The 18,049-nt window shown below is 45.3% G+C and overlaps 1 protein-coding gene across 2 annotated transcripts in view; it reads left to right on the plus strand.

Moving 5' to 3' along the window:
* The window catches only part of CCDC102B (coiled-coil domain containing 102B), a 567,471-nt gene that overhangs the window by 348,123 nt on the left and 201,299 nt on the right, over positions 1-18,049 (plus strand). The gene's annotated exons all lie outside the window — the stretch shown is intronic.

The raw sequence follows: 18,049 nt of genomic DNA on the forward strand, positions 1-18,049 counted from the left end.
CTACATTACTATATATAATTGTTTAAATACGTGCATATCTTACATTGTTCTGTCCCACAAAGTAGATCACAATGTTGACGTACAGTTAAAACAGTATTTGACATCATCAAATAGACTCAAGTCTTTATCTAATTATTTTTTAATGTAATTAATCAAAGGACAAGGAAAAACAAGACTTACTATTGAGATGTACTGGAATAAGAGTTGCTGCATCTGCAACTAAGAGTCCATTCTTAACCAGCCCTCCCAGGCAAGAGAGACTGGAGATTCAGCTACACAGCTGGCTGTAATGAATACATATTGTTGAAAACACAATGAAATCAGAAGGAACTTGAAAAGTTCTTACATCAGGATCACAGCACAGCAGATTCAGTTCCACAGGAGAAGCATGTAATAGTCTGGCTCTTCAAAGACACAATGAAAAGGAGGAGGGGGCAGGCTCCTTACCCATCATGCTTGCCTAACAGGACACATCAATAAGGAAGGCCCACAAGACACTGGGAAGAGGGCACATTTGCTTAGAAAGAGTCAATTACAGGAGAAATATAAAACTATAGGAACTTGTAGTCCACTGCACAGCAGCACTTAATATATATATAGACAATATAATCTGCTCAAATTTCAAATGGGGGCAGCATATACATAACAATATGACATTTACAGAGAAGTTTACACATAGGCAGAGTCTGTGTGGAGCATAGGTGGGACACACATTTACAAATGCATCTTTTAAAATATAGCAAAGCTGCTTACCTATTACAGGGGTTCTCTGTAGACAGCAGGAAAATGCCTTCTGTGTCAGAACTCCTCTGTATCAGAAAAGTTAGTCTGTGACCTTTCTGAGCATGCAGGGTGTTACGTTCCTCACCTGGTTCCAGGTCTGCGTGGCCGATTCGCCGGCGAGGCGCAGTCCGGCAGAGATAGCCGGCTATTTTGGTAATGGTTCTCCAGGATAGGTCGGCCATCTTGGGATGGGCATCTCAGCTTATGGCAGCCATCTTGGGGTTGGCCGGCTGCAGGAAGGAAGCCCGTATTTGGGCGTTGGGTTTCTCTGCTGATGGGGGCAGCCATCTTGTTTCAGCTGCACATGTTTTAGCCTGATTTCTTCACTATTTAAAGCACTGCCTCCAGGACTTCATTGCTTCGGCCTCAATTGTTCTGAGGAGTTGCTGTCGGAGTGCTGTTCGCCGATCATCTTCTGTTCCTGTTTTCCTGTGTACCGGACCTTGGCTAGTTTTCTCGGATTACGCTTGTTTGCTGCCTGCGTTGACCCTGGACTGATTTTGACTATTCTTGCCTATCGGAGTACTGGTTCTGGACTGTGTCTGTTCCCTGCCATCCTGGTCAGCGGCTGTGCAACCCCGCCGGTTCCAGAAGTCCTGGTGGCCACCTGCAGCTGGGAGCTCAACTCTCGGTGAACGGTGGTCGCTTTCCAGGTGAAGCTAGTGGTTGTCTGGCTGCCTGACCGAGTGCGGCATCACTCCATCTCAGCTGTGCTCAGTCGGGGCACAGGGGCTCACTACTACTGGGTCACAACACAGGGAAGTTCTAACAGAGCCTCACTGAGCTCCCTCCCCCTCAGTCTATAATATAGATAAAGATGATTATTTTTTTCTTATGTGGATGGTAGGAGGATGAGTGTGGCTTCATTCCCCTGCTATCTAAAGAGAACCATTCTTTCTCTATAGGGAGGTAGGGGAATGCAGGCACACTCTAGGTAAATTGCAAGTTGAGGGCCACCTTAGCATGATAACATAAGAACATAAGAATAGCCATACTCAGTCAGATCAATGGTCCATCTAGCCCAGTATCCTGCTTCCAACAGTGGCCAATCCAGATATGCTTGTTTGTGGTGGCCCAATAATGATGAAGGGAGGAGGAGAACTGGATGAAATACATTATGGTCAAAGAGGTTGTAGCAAAAGAAGAGCACGTGGGCCTCAAGAGTGGATATGAAGAATTCAGATGATATTCAAATTATTTACACTTACTCATTCAATTCCATTGACTCTTCACCACTCAACTTTTACCTTGGCCAGGTTAGTACCTGGCTAGAAAATCATAAGCTTTTCTTAAATGTTAGCAAATGTGAGACTATTCATTTTCGTAATCCATATTGCCAAATGCCTTCACCTTCATCTATTCAAGGGTATTTATTGCTTTTTTTATGAGAAAATAAGGATTTTGGGTGTAATATTTGATAATAAACTGACATTGAAATCACAAATTAATAAAGTTCTATGCTCCTGTTTGTATGCACTGCTTGCAAATTAGATCAGTTAAACGTTACTTATATCCATAATGTTTGTATTCACTTGTTCTCTCTCTATTTATCACACACATTGATTATTATAATTCATCATATTCTGGACTTCTACTTTCTTCATTTAAGTGATATCAATTGGTCCAATCCACAGCCATCAAAATACTATATGAAGCACATAGATTTGATCTTGTAATACCTCTATTCAAAAGAGAACATTGGCTTCCTTTATCTGTAGATATACAATACAAGCTGTTAACAGTAGTATATAATGAATTAGCACCATTGGCACCCTCCTATTTATCAACATTTCTTATACCATATGTGCCATCTTCCATATTACGTTCCTCCCAAAATCTACAACTTCACTTACCTTCTCTAACACAGATCCGCTTAAAAGTCACCCATGACAGAGCCTTTAGTTATACAGCCCCAAAACTTTGGAACAGCCTTCCACTCATTATCAAGTCAGAACCTTCTCATACACAGTTCAAAATGTTTCTCAAAATCTGGCTATTTCATGCACTTTTTCTGAATACCTCTTTTTCTCCCCTCCTTTTACTACTCTATCGATTGTGAACCACATCAATGTATGACTATGAGTGGCAGTATATCAAGTATAAAATAAGGGGCCCTTTTACCAAATGGCAGTAAGTGATTAAAGGTGGCCCACAGTGGCATTGGAATATGGAGATTACTGCACGCCTGTATTGCTTTAAAAGTACACCCTGCTTTATCACTACAGACTGCTCAGAAAATAAATTACTGCAGATTCTTTTGGATTCGTATTGGGTAAATGAGACTTTTTATTACAGATAGATTCACTTCAAAACTGAGAGTGTATAAGTCATTATTGTCTGAGATAAACAAGGATTAAGCTATATACACAATGGTTAAGTTATATAACTGAAGAGAACTGAAAAGAAACAATAATACCTATATATAGTTGAAACAATCATTACATCACTGGTCCCTACATCCAAGCAAAGCAAGGAGTCTCTTGACCAGGAAAATAAAGAAAGATATTATACAAACATAAACTATACCTATTAAAAAATAAACAGTCATTACATCACTGGTCATTACATCATCCAGGCTTCTTACATCAGCTGAGAGAAGCCCCTTTTTCAGTGAAGCTGGAGTCTCGTGACCAGGAAAAGGTCGTTCTATGCGATATGTCTATCCATAGTTGAGTTTCTGCCTTCACAAAGTTCCCCTTTTTATTAGTTTTTTTTTCAGAGCCATGGAAAATGATAAAGATGTGCAAGAGAATGTAGTCACATGCTCTTGGTTTCAAGTAAACAAGCCACTGGCCATATGGTTTATCTCTTGACCCTTAAACATGCTCCAATTCCCTTTTGCACCAAATAAATCAGAGACATGACTTCATCTTAAACATAGTAAACATAGTAGATGACGGCAGAAAAAGACCTGCATGGTCCATCCAGTCTGCCCAAGAAGATAAATTCATATGTGCTACTTTTTTATTTGTACTGTCCTCTTCAGTGCACAGACCGTATAAATCTGGCCAGCCCTATCCCCGCCTCCCAACCACCAGCTCTGGCACAGACCGTATAAGTCTGCCCAGCACTATCCCCGCCGCCCAACCACCAGCCCCGGCACAGACCGTATAAGTCTGCCCATACCATCCTCGTAGCTTTTCTTTGCACCGCTTCAATTCTTTTTACATCCTTAGCAAGATACGGCCTCCAAAACTGAACACAATACTCCAGGTGGGGCCTCACCAACGACTTGTACAGGGGCATCAACACCTCTTTTCTTCTGCTGGTCACACCTCTCTCTATACAGCCTAGTAACCTTCTAGCTATGGCCACCGCCTTGTCACACTGTTTCATCGCCTTCAGATCCTCAGATACTATCACCCCAAGATCCCTCTCCCCATCCGTACCTAGCAGACTCTCACCGCCTAACACATACGCCTCTCTTGGATTTCTACTCCCTAAGTGCATCACTTTGCATTTCTTCTCATTGAATTTTAATTGCCAAACCTTAGACCATTCTTCTAGCTTTTTCAGATCCTTTTTCATGTTTTCCACTCCCTCCGGGGTGTCCACTGTGTTACAAATCTTAGTATCATCTGCAAATAGGCATACTTTACCTTCTAACCCTTCAACAATGTCACTCACAAATATATTGAACAGAATCGGCCCCAGCACCGATCCCTGAGGCACTCCACTACTCACCTTTCCCTCCTCCGAGCGAACTCCATTCACTACCACCCTCTGGCGCCTGTCCGTCAACCAGTTCCTAATCCAGTTCACCACTTTGGGTCCTATCTTCAGCCCATCCAGTTTATTTAAGAGCCTCCTGTGGGGAACCATGTCAAAAGTCTTGCTGAAATCTAAGTAGATTACGTCTATAGCACGTCCACGGAAAAAATAGTTTCGGTCAGAAAACAGGAACTTTAAAGCAGACTGTCGGTTACAGCAAAGTTGAAAAACAATCTTTAAAATCTTCCATTGCAACGCCTTTGGCCACATTTTATCACCACTGGTAAAAAGGCCTTTTTTTAAAAGGGCCAGTAAATGGCCGTGCAGTAATTACAACACTGCAGCATGGCCATTTACTGCTGGCCATGCTGGCCATTTACTCCTATTTAGGAAGCGGTGAGGGCTTCAGCAGTAACCCAGAGGTAATTGGGCAGCACGCAGTTCTGCTCAATTACTGCTGGGTACAGCCCCCAGTGCTAGAAAATACAAAGGTATTTTCTAGTGCCAGAAATGGCACACAGGAAAAATGGAATTACCATTGAGCTTCTGGGCGTGCCCGGTGGTGGTAGGGCCAATTTTCTGCCCACCAAGCCAATGGTAGCCCTACTGCCCGTCAGTAAAAGATTCCCTTAAATAAATAAAATAAATTTTTTTATTCAAAGATCCAACATGTGCAGTGCTTCAGCAAATGCCTGCTTCAAGGATCTATAAAATAAACAATAAAACATAAATATATGTTTTAAAATGACGAGCATTGGAAATGGGTACAAGTACAATATTATAAAATTGAAAAGGCTAGTAATTATCTTTTGTAGAGGAACAAATACTTTACAATTTACTTTAGATGGTTAAACATACAATTATCTTGCATGAAGTGTTGTATTTTACACAATCAAACCCATAGATAGATAGATAGATAGATAGATAGATAGATAGATAGATAGATAGATAGATAGATAGATAGATAGATAAAATGAGCAAATAGATCATATAATTACTGGCTATGATTATTATTCAATGGATTTCAGTGTAATATAATCCAATATGTGTCCAATTCTAATAAAGCTTTGAATACATAAATATTAACAATGAAAACATTAAAAATTAAAAAGCGTGCTTTGGATTCTAATCTACAAACATAGAGAAACATGTACATAACAAGGAACTGTATATTATTATTAAAACACTATCAGCAGCATAATCGACAGAGAAGGACGGCCATCTTCCGACACAAATCGGGAGATGGGCGTCCTTCTCTCAGGGTCGCCCAAATCGGCATAATCGAAAGCCGATTTTGGGTGTCCTCAACTGCTTTCTGTCGCGGGGACGACCAAAGTTCACAGGGGCGTGTCGGCAGTGTACCGAAGGCGGGACGGGGCATGGTTAAGAGATGGGTGTCCTCGGCCGATAATGGAAAAAAGAAGGGCGTCCCTGATGAGCATTTGGCATTTTTTCACGACCAAGCCTCGAAAAGGTGTCCGAACTGACCAGATGACCACCGGAAGGAATCGGGAATGACTGCCCCTTACTCCCCCAGTGGTCACCAACCCCCTCCCACCCAAAAACAGTTTTTAATGGGTGCAGTGCACTTCAGGCAGGTGGACCCAGGCCCATCCCCCTCCCCACCTGTTACACTTGTGCTGGTAAATGTGAGCCCTCCAAAACCCACCCAAAACCCACTGTACCCACATATAGGTGCCCCCTTCACCCCTTAGGGCTATGGTAGAAGTGTACAGTTGTGGGGAGTGGGTTGGGGGGGTTGGGGGGCTCAGCACACAAGGAAAGGGAGCTATGCACCTGGGAGCAATTTGTGAAGTCCACTGCTGTGCACCCTAGGGTGCCTGGTTGATGTCCTGGCATGTCAGGGAGACCAGTGCACTACAAATGCTGGCTCCTCCCATGACCAAAGTGCTTGCATTTGGTAATTTCTTTAGATGAGCGTCCTTGGTTTCCATTATTGGCTCCATCTCTAAGGTCGACCATCTCAACATTTAGGTCGACCATCTCTAAGGTCGACCTAATTGTTGAGATTTGGGCGTCCCCGACCGTATTATCGAAACAAAAGATGGACGCCCATCTTGTTTCAATAATACGAGATGCCCCGCCCCTTCGCGGGGACATCTTCAGAGATGGACGTCCTTAGACATGGGCATCACCGTTCGAAAATGCCCCTCCACGAGTGTGATATTCAGGAATGGCTTCTGGCTGATTAAATTGCATTTTAGTGCCTAACCTCGGATATCCAGTGAAAAAAACAGTTATCTCCTGCTGAATATCTGCATAGCCAGTTAGACACGGATATTCAGCGCCAAACTGGATATGTTTAATGGTTAAAATAAGCCGCATAAATATCAGGCCTATCTTTAACTGCTAAGCACTTAACCAGTAAGCATTGAATATCAACTTAGCCAGTTAATTTACCGTGGTCAAAAATGAAACCGGATATTCAATGGTGGTCTCCAGAAATGACATACGTGTTGCCTGCCGCTGGCTGAATATCAGGGGGTATATAATTTCTCTAAGGCAGTAATTCTATTTTTGACTTGCGTCCAAAATGCGTGTCAGAAAATTTCTATCGCGTGGTGCTAACTAGGCTGTAATCAGTAGTGTACGCGTGCTGACGATTACCTCCCGGTTAAGGTGTGAGACCTTACCACTAAGTCAGTGGGTGGTGGTAAGGTCCAAGGCCCAAAATGGACGCGCACTTGCTTTAATTTTGCCACACGTCCATTTTCAGCCACAAAAAAGGCCTTTTTTGCAGGCGGGCTGAAAAACGGACCTGCGCACATCTAAAACATGTGCCTACACCAGCACAGGCCATTTTTCAGTGCAGCTTAGTAAAAGGACCCCTAAACATTTTATCATTTGTAGGACTGAAATTAACATAATGTGCATTGAATGTTATGATAACAAAAACAAAATAATTTATATAAGCATTTAAATTACAATTGAATACCCACTATTAGTTGTGTCATTTATAGGACTAAGACAAGCATTATGCACATCAAAGTGTACAGCCTATTAGTGCACACAGTTTGAAAATGTATATGCGTAGAAGTAAAGTCTCACATTGAAGGCCACTAAAAAGTTTGTGTGCCTACAGTGCTGCTTAGTAAACAGGACTCTTAATGTAAACAGGGTGGGGGAACTGAAAAGCATAGAAAACCACCATTTCTTACAACATTGGTGCGTGAACAGCAGTATGCAAAATTGCTGTGAACAAAAGTAAAACATGCCGCCCAAGTCTGGTTGCAGATAGCTGAGCATCTAATCATTCAACTGTTTCCCCTTACTCTTTCCTAAAGTACCTCTATCTGCAGTCAGTGGTAACCTCTGCATTTCTCCTGTCACTAAGGCAGAAAATCACAGTCTGGCGGTCTGAGAAAAAAGGTGGAAGAAAAACTGCCTCAAATCAGCAAGCAGACTCAGATCTGGGGACATAAATAAACCCTTTTTGTTCTAGAAAATAAATGCATCCACTAGATTCAGTTAAGGGAACAAATGCATGAGGCATAATTTAAAACTTCAGCTGTCCCAGCACTCAATCTTCAGGATTAGGTTACCTATTGGGGAAAAGTGCCAAAGGGATGGGGCTAGTTAAGGAAGTAAGTGACAGATATAGTGAAGAGAAAGAAGCTCCTGAATCACTGTTATATGGGGGGGGGGGGGGGGGGGGCTGCAGAGGCTCTTTAGATGTCTCGTCTAAAATTGTATTCCCTTCAACTTCATTTTCTACCTCACTCATAGTTCTCTTAGCCTCACCCTTTCTCACTTCATTCCAAAGTTCAATCATTAATAAATGCTTTTCCAAACTTTTACCCTTCTTACAATTCTCCAAGGCTTTCAACAAGCTAGCCAAATTATAGGCCACTAGAGATCCCTCTTTGGGCCAGGACAAGAAAGGGCTAGACTTTACCAATTTATGCCATTTTTCATTGTGCAAGTTAATATTATTATCCAATAAAGGATTAACATTTCATTTACATACCCACCCTACAGGTGTTAAACCTTCCTTCTTTAAAGTCATTATATTACAATCATAAAATATACAAAGCTTCCCTAAGTAAACCAAATTCAATGAATAATAAAATCAAGTAATCAATAAAAAATGTTTATATACAATACTTACAATCAGACGTCTTCAATTAATCCCACGTACTCACTTACGTGGCTTAGATTGGATTTCCTCCATCCTCTCGGACAGGCTCTCACTCTCCTCTGTTCCTCTTGGACAGGCTCCTCTCTGTCACGACCCGCATGACAGGTTCTACAGTCCACGATCACCTGTGGAATCACATCAGGGTCACAAATTGTTTAGTACCCCTTCCCAAATCACTGGGAAGGATAATCGGTGGAAGGCTGCACAGGCTAAACCTTCAAGGGGTGCTTCTCCCTGGATTCACTCTTTCATACTTTAAATCTTATATGTTCTATTATCAGAGGACGAGATATACTCTGAATCAAAATGTAAAAGAAATTTATGTTTAAAAAATTATTTTAAACACCAATCAGACAAAGCCAATTACATTGCAATTTCATAAAACATATATTCTGTAACAAGCAATTGGGTCTCCTCCTTCCTGCGAGGGTAACTAAAACAAAATCTGCAGCAAATTGCTGATTGGCTATACTAAGTTCCCCCCCTTCTCTTTCTTTAACTTTGTTTTTATACCTTTTTTTCTCTTTTTTTTCTTTCACTTCTAACTGTATACATGCAAAGCTCCATGTCTGCTGACCCCCTCCCATCTTCCTGATTTCTGCTGAATCTGCAGTTAATTACTTACTTCTACACCCTACCCACCTTTTCTTGTTTGTTTACTTTCTCAGTTCCATTCCTTCAGAAATGCTCTTCTTATCTTTAAGCTGGGCTTTGCCCCTGGAGTCTGCCACATTCATTTTCACCCTTCTGATATTCTGCTGTTATAGTCACTTGTTATCAGTTTTCCCTGGCAGGCTGCTATTGTTATCACAAAACCTCCCAATGAAACAACCAGGCTCTGCTTCAGTCAGGGGTTACAAAGTACAGACACCATTTTTCATAACAAGTAGCTATCATATGCACAGAGATTTCTACAGCGAGGAGAATAACAACCACATTACATCAAAACAAGGGAAATTCACAAACTCATGGGCTGATGATCAGAAGCAAACGTGGGCACTAGAGGCTATTAGCAACATACTAGCACCTGTGTTTGCTACCGCTCCATGATCAGAGCCCCTGCACGCATGAAACAACACGCTTGCAGGCTCTGACCATAACTAGCATGCAAATGCATGCTAAACAGGGCTCCTACTGCAAGTAGTATGCAAATGCAAGCTAAACATATTCCTCTCCAATGATCAGCAGGCAGTGCACCAAACATTGGTGCACTGTCCGTGGCAAACACTATGCCAGCACAGGGTTTGCAGACCATTGGGGAGGAATGGTGAGATCTGTCCAGCATGTATTTGCATGCTAGCAATAGAACCCCTGGCTGCAGGAGCAGAAACCAGGACCCCTCTCCCCACCCCACCCCAAGTGAGCGACACGGGAGAAGAAGGTCCAGAGGACCTCCATTCCCCCTGACCCCCCCCTGACACAAGTTCACCCACATTGCATCCCCAAAAGAAAGCCCTGGTAGCCCAGTGGGCCACAAACCAAGGCCCCCCAACCTGATGGTCTAGTGGCCCTTTTCTCTGCACCCCTATACCTTTAGTGTTGGAGGAGGGAGTAGTATACTCCCTTCTCTTCCAGCACCACCTTGATAATGGTGGCGCCCAGCCCACCTGGGATGCGCAGGGTGGGGCTTCACACCATATAATGGAGTTTCTCGCTTATATGGTGTGAAGTCCTGCCCAGCGCATCCCAGGATGCACTGGGCAGGGCTGGGCACTGCCATTTTCAAGGTGGCACTGGAAGAGGAGGGAGTGTACTATTGCCTTCTCCAACAAATGTACAGGGGGATGCGGGGAAGAGGGCCGCTAGACCACCAGGTTGGGGAGGAAGCTTGGTTTGTGGAAAGTGAATCTTAAGAATTGCCATTGATTTTGGTGGATTGGTATGTGGGTGCAGGTGTCTTTTGAGGGTGGCAAGCCAATCATTTTGATTCAGAAGGAGAATAGTAGTAATAGAGTTCATTTTGAATGTAGTAGGCTTTGAGCCGATTTTGAAGGGTTTATTTCTGCAATTAATTGAGTGGAGGAATAGCTTAATGTTATAGCAGCAGGCTGAGATCCACAAAATCCCAGTTCAAATCCCACCATTGCTCCTTGTGATCGGGAGCAACTCACTTAGACCTCCATTGCTTCAGGTACAAACTTAGGTTGTAAGCCTCCAGGGCATAAAATATGCCTCCTGTGTCTGAATATAACTCACCTTGAGCTACTACTGAAAAGGGTGTGAGCAAACTCCCCTTCTCACAATTTTGTGGGATGTCTCTTCATATATTTTCAATGGCCTTGATGAGTATTGCCTTATTCTCCAAGGTATACTGACATGACAACATTATTTTTGTTGTGAGATTGTATTGTATTAGATATGTTTTGTAATATTTTATTATATATGTTTGATTTCTACTTTGTGCTGGATAAGGTCGGTATAGAAATGGTAATAAATTAAAGTGTAAGAGTTGCAGTGTTATGCAAGGAGAGGGAATTTGTGGGTTCAGTGCAGTGGCATAGCCACAGGTGGGCCTGGGTGGGCCAAGGCCCACCTAGTTAGGGCTCAGGCCCACCCAACAGTAGCACATGTTTAGCAGTAGCTGTTGGGGATCCCAAGCTCCGCAAGCTGAAAACTTCCCCGATGGTAACAAAAACGCTGCTCTCCACAATACTGGCACTTGCACATGCTCCGTTTTCAGTGCATGCCTGCTGCAGACAGCTAAGGTGCAGGGAAGCATTTTCCCGCTAGCTGAGATATTTTTTTTTGTGTTTGTGGGGGAGGGAGAACACTTGGTGCCCACCCACTTCTTGCCTAGGCCCACCTAAAATCTGCTGTCTGGCTACGCCCCTGGTTCAGTGGCAATCAACATTTCCCATTGCACATGGGGCTTGCTGTAGATGATCTGAGTGTTTCCTGCTATTTGTCCCTCTAAGTATAAGGTGGTTTTGTTAAAGGTGGCATTCCTCAGAGGAAGTGATGACACCCTCAGGTATAGTTGCTTAGCTCCCTTGCTCCGTCTCAGCCTCTTCAATATCTTTTATTATTCCTCCATCTTGACAGCTTTTTTTTGAAGTGTAGAACCTTCTTTTTGAATAAATCATCTGCATGCATGTCTTATTATTGAACCATGCCATCCTGTGATCACTGAATGCCCCGGGGTGGTCCCTTTTTGGCAAGATGTTATGAAAGCATTAGTAAAGTTAATTGGATCATCCCTGGTGTGCAGTCCTTTGGTGTGTCTGTTGGGTTTATAAAATGAGAGGGAATCTTGGGAGGAATGGAAATTGTTGCGCTGGGGGCTGGTAGCAGCTAAGTGCCTCACAGCACAGTATTGGAAGAGGGTAGATCCTCCGACGTTGAGTGATTGGAAATGTAAATTGGGTCAGTTAATACAAATGGAGAGATTAATGGCCTACCGCAGGGAGCGGATAGGGCGACATAAGGGAAGATAGGTTCACTTACAACAGTGATTGACAAGTATTTAGGTTAATGGGATCTCATAGGAGGGGGGAGGGTTAGTGGGGAGGGGGAGCGAGAGTGTCCCAAAGAAACATGGGGTGCCTTGAAACAGAGTAGGGGCTGGTGATGGTTAGAGTAAAGGGGAGGGGGGTTGATGTATTTTAGGAGTATAAGGTTTAGATGGGCAGTGGTTGCTGTTTTTTTGGGGGGGGAGATGCACTGGTTATTTGCTGTAGTGGGTACAGTGATGAGTTGGGTTTTTCGATGTAGCTGCATAGTAGTTAAGTACTTATGAGCCCATGTGTGGGCAAATGTGAGCGACATGTGCTCTTGTTACGGAGTTATGCAAAATAAAACATATTTTAAAGTGAAAAAAAAAATGCTACCAACAATAAAGAACAACAACATGGATAGATATGCTGATAGATTTGCTTGCGTTGTTTGGGCAACAGGTTGACAGGTGCATGGAGGAGATGGAAAGAACCAGGCACACCCATTAAAGGGGGGCCGACCACAACCGGGCTGAAGGCCAGCGAAGACAGAAGTGTGGGGGAGGGTACAGGGAGGGCCTAGCTAGAGAGCAGAGGTAGTAGTGGGAGGGAAACAAGGGGTAGCAAGGGGAGGGGGCAGGAAAGAAGGGGAGGAGCAAGGGAGGAGGAGAGAGGAATTTGAACTGCACAGGAAGTCCATTTTAATTTTAGCGGCCCATTTTGCATACGGCAGCCGTTTTGACTACCAGGCCAAATTTGAATGTAACAGCCATCGCCCGTGGGGCTTTAGGCCGGCCATTTAAGGAAGGGCGCACTGCGCAGACAGCACGCAGTCGGATATGTAGCTGTGAGCAAGGAGGGTACAGTTTACACAGGCACCATAGGATGCACGCAGCGATTGGGGAAGCCGGTGTCACCACAATCAGTTATTATGAGGTCATTTTGCTTTAAATTGTCTATTCTTTTAGTCTCTCCATTGCAGTAATGTCATTGTAGTGTGTGAAGGAGACCTATGCACCAGCAAGGCCAGCCAAGCGGCCCACCAAAACTCCGCCAGCTAAGACGCGGAGTGCTGCGGCCCCAGACCTTAGAAGTCACAGTGGACCTACACCACAAGCACAGACGGTGCGGGGGCCTGCAAGGGAGGTAGCAGCACTGCAGACTCCACCTCCATAGTTGCGGGGCTACCGCCAGTACCGGCAAGGGGTAAGTCTAATGACAGCACCACACTCCTTCCAGCGCAGACGCATGACATAACTAGATATGCAGTACAGGATGATAAGAATGGGTAACGGAGCCCAATATGGCAGGACAGAATGCGGTTGTGGCACCGGTCGGTGCACAGGGGACCAGTCAGGATGTGGGAGTACTTAATCACAGGAGCGATGCATTAGGTACCGTTCTCACAATACAGGTGGATTGATATCTTCTCCCTCCTTGTGTGGGAGTTGCATGAGGAGGGTACCGTAGGCAGGGATAGCGTAACAGATAAGACCCCAAGATATTCGGGTCCTTCATGGACTGGTCGTTGGCTGTTCACATACTTAGGACACTCAGCTGTTCACATACTCAGGACACTCACTATAGTGAAGGAAATGGAAAGGGGCCCGGACTTGGTGTGGGATATGGAATACAATTTTAAAAGCGCATGAGATATTTAGGGGACAGGCATAGCTTAACTAAGATATTAAATTTACAAGAAAGCAGTGCAGACAATCCATTCATATCGGGTCAGCACCAGTGGTAGTCCTGTCAGGCAATGCCGTCAGGACAAAGGCAGGACGGAGGCAGCGGACATTGCACCTAGCACCCGACATGCCCGCGCGGGCAGGCATGCTGCAGGGCAAGGCAGGCTCCCCAGGGACAGGAAACAGCAATCTAGTAGCACGGGACAGGGTACTGAGGGAGCTAGCGCTCCCCCCATCAAGCTTATGAGACAGGAGAAAGCAACCTATTAACTCAGGACAGGGTCCGGAAGCCAACAAGCTTCAAGGTTAGCCCGTTACCCTGACAGAACGGGTGCATCACCACAGGTTTCCAATCAGGTTGCATGATTCCATATTAGAGGACAACACCACAGTGACAACACTCCCCCAACAATGCATGGGGTAGTGGAGCAACTAGCCCCCGCTAGGTCTCTGGTCCTCATCTGAAGGACTTCCTGTTCAAAGACCGGGAATCACAAGAGTGGACGGATGTGTTACAGGTCTTTATCCACTTGGCACAGAAATTGGACATCCCATTAGCTGTTGAAAAAACAGTAGGCCCACGGCGAATCCTTACGTTATAGGTATTGAATTGGAACTAGATGTTCCAGACTGCCGGCTGACAAAATTGATAAGCTTGCCAGAGCGGCGAATACCAGGTGGCACTGTAAAAAAGCAAGGCTGAAGCAGATACAGGAACTCCTGGGTCCAGTAGGCTTCGCAATAAGGGTGATTCCCAATAGCTTTAGCAACATCGGGAACAAACAAAGCGCATTTTCATCTCAGATGTACACAGGACATCAAGCGAGATTTAGCAGGTTCTTGGCCCATGGGATTTCATTTTAGCACGATTCACCCACTCTCACGGAAGCCCTGCATTTTCTTTACAGATGCGGCAGATTTACTTCCAGGGAGCGTGGTGCGCAGCAAGCTCGGGTTTCAGCAGGGACCACGTAGGATATCATGTTTCCTGGGGGGACCTGGCATATCTCACAAGTCAATTGTAATTCCCTCAGACAATATGGCAGTAGTTGTCCGCCATGCACTTCCCACAAGTTATGTGCGCAGACAGATAGTTCCGCAGTGATTACAGCTAAACATATACCAGGCAGGGAGAATGGTTATAGTGGATGCTCTTTCTCGTTTTTAGAGCGCAGACCCGGAAATGGGACCCGATGCTGCGATAGTTAACAGATACCTCGCAGACAAGATACACAACCGCACATATAGTCAACACTTAGAAGAGAAGGGTGGTACTGATATATTCCCGGCCCCCGGCATGTATGAAGGGAATTAGCAGAAACCAGGTCTCAATCATGTTCGCAGCCATCAGTTTTCTCGCCAAAGCGGTGGCTGTTCAAAATCCATCTAGGTCATTTGTTGTCACGAGACTGATGAAAGGATGGGGCAGGCCGGGAGTACCCTACCCAGGTAAAAGAAAACCCAGTACCGGCAGGGAAATGGGCTGTCGCTTTGCATCATTAGAGGAGATAAGTGACACTGAGTTTGAGGGCCGTCAAGTCAAATGTGCATTCTCATTAGCTTTGCATGGTGCTCTGCGAGTCAGTGAGTTGGTGGCTACGTACAAGCATGCCCACCATGGCATGTCCCTCTTAATACGTGACGCGGCCATTACAGCCGCGGCAACTGACCTACTTATTCGCAAATCAAAATGGATCGGAACGAACATGCCCTGTCCTGAACCTTCAAGCCGACTTAAAACAAAGACCAAAGACCAGCCTGCTGATTCATACACTATGTACAGTACCCACTCATTTAGGATTAGGGCAGCTACGGCAGTGGCAGCGCTAGGAGTGTCCATAGAGGCCATCAAAAGACTGGGCCGATGGCGACCTAATGTATACAAGCGCTACATCAGACCCATCTAGTGTATACAAGCGGTACATTGGACCCATTAAGGCATCCACAGCAAAGTGATAATGGTTGCTTGCACTGTGCTAACATGTCGCTTCCCATTATATTCTATTACAGGTATCCATATCCAGAATGAGCTGCAGCGGATTTGGATATGCGGTCACTCATCACTTGTATGTACATTAGGCACAGGGAAAGGCGGTGGGCGCATAGAAGGGCAGCAGTGAGACCGAACAGTGAGAGCCTGGGTTGTCAGGGTGATAGAGGAGCCAGGGCGATAGAGTAGCCAAAACAGGGTATAGGTAAGGGAGGGATGCTTCAGGCATTCATGTGTGCATTAAAAGTCATACGATCCCACATGACTTGCGAATAGATACAAGCCATAGCGTTAGGGCATGACCGCAGCTAGGAGGGGTGGGGGACCACGGCAAACGAGGTGTCGTTGCCGTGGCCTGTGGCGTTAGACTACAATGTTTACGCACAGCCAGCAATGGGTACACAGCAGCTTGACACATAACAGTTACAAGTTTGGGGTAACTACTGCTGCAGAAAGAGTTGTGTGGAAAATTATCAAGTTGATGCAAATGGTAGGCTTGCATGTGAGCAGCCTTGTTATAAGGAAACAACGTGTATACAGCTTGTCTCCTGGCTTGGGCGGCCGGGAGGCCTAGAACGTCATTTTGTAAATGTGGTAGGTGCCTCCTTCAACAGGAAACAACGTGTATACAGCTTGTCTCCTGGCTTGGGCGGCCGGGAGGCCTAGAACGTCATTTTGTAAATGTGGTAGGTGCCTCCTTCAACAGGAAACAACGTGTATACAGCTTGTCTCCTGGCTTGGGCGGCCGGGAGGCCTAGAACGTCATTTTGTAAATGTGGTAGGTGCCTCCTTCAACGGGAGACACCAAGTGACGTCGGGTGCTTGGAAAACAGCACAGGGGGCCACAGGGGCTTGGTACGGCTTGGCCTGTGGCCCAGAATATGCAACTACGTGTAGAAGCTGTGTACCCGGGTAGAAATGCATGCTGGCATAATGATTAGTAGAAGATGTAATGTAATTTGTTTAAGTTGTAACAATTTTGATGTTCCTGGCTGCGGCCAAAATAAATCCAATTCTATCGAAGATATGGCTTGTAGTGTGGTATTGAAGGGGGCGGGGGTTGATACGTCTGAGTGTGTGACAAATGCCCGAGTTGAGAACCAGGCACACCCATTAAAGGGGGGCCGACCACAACCGGGCTGAAGGCCAGCGAAGACAGAAGTGTGGGGGAGGGTACAGGGAGGGCCTAGCTAGAGAGCAGAGGTAGTAGTGGGAGGGAAACAAGGGGTAGCAAGGGGAGGGGGCAGGAAAGAAGGGGAGGAGCAAGGGAGGAGGAGAGAGGAATTTGAACTGCACAGGAAGTCCTTTTGAATTTGGAAGCAGGAGAAGAGCAATGCCCACCCGCCCACCCACTTGAGAGGCAAGATTTGTCGCAGCGAGGCGTTAGACTACAATGTTTACGCACAGCCAGCAATGGGTACACAGCAGCTTGACACATAACAGTTACAAGTTTGGGGTAACTACTGCTGCAGAAAGAGTTGTGTGGAAAATTATCAAGTTGATGCAAATGGTAGGCTTGCATGTGAGCAGCCTTGTTATAAGGAAACAACGTGTATACAGCTTGTCTCCTGGCTTGGGCGGCCGGGAGGCCTAGAACGTCATTTTGTAAATGTGGTAGGTGCCTCCTTCAACAGGAAACAACGTGTATACAGCTTGTCTCCTGGCTTGGGCGGCCGGGAGGCCTAGAACGTCATTTTGTAAATGTGGTAGGTGCCTCCTTCAACAGGAAACAACGTGTATACAGCTTGTCTCCTGGCTTGGGCGGCCGGGAGGCCTAGAACGTCATTTTGTAAATGTGGTAGGTGCCTCCTTCAACGGGAGACACCAAGTGACGTCGGGTGCTTGGAAAACAGCACAGGGGGCCACAGGGGCTTGGTACGGCTTGGCCTGTGGCCCAGAATATGCAACTACGTGTAGAAGCTGTGTACCCGGGTAGAAATGCATGCTGGCATAATGATTAGTAGAAGATGTAATGTAATTTGTTTAAGTTGTAACAATTTTGATGTTCCTGGCTGCGGCCAAAATAAATCCAATTCTATCGAAGATATGGCTTGTAGTGTGGTATTGAAGGGGGCGGGGGTTGATACGTCTGAGTGTGTGACAAATGCCCGAGTTGTGGGAGACAAACGTCATGGGCTTCAGCCGTCTCAATTTAACCACCTTGGTTAGTTCTCTCCTACTCAATCCCTTAGTTCTGGCTCCCAGCACTGCTGCCTTCTTCAATTTTCCGGTCGCTTGCAGCATCAGCAAGGTAAATGGACTGCATTTGGCAGCCCTGGATGCTCTT

The sequence above is a fragment of the Microcaecilia unicolor genome, chromosome 1 (assembly GCF_901765095.1).
Source record: "Microcaecilia unicolor chromosome 1, aMicUni1.1, whole genome shotgun sequence".
Lineage (NCBI taxonomy): Eukaryota > Metazoa > Chordata > Amphibia > Gymnophiona > Siphonopidae > Microcaecilia > Microcaecilia unicolor.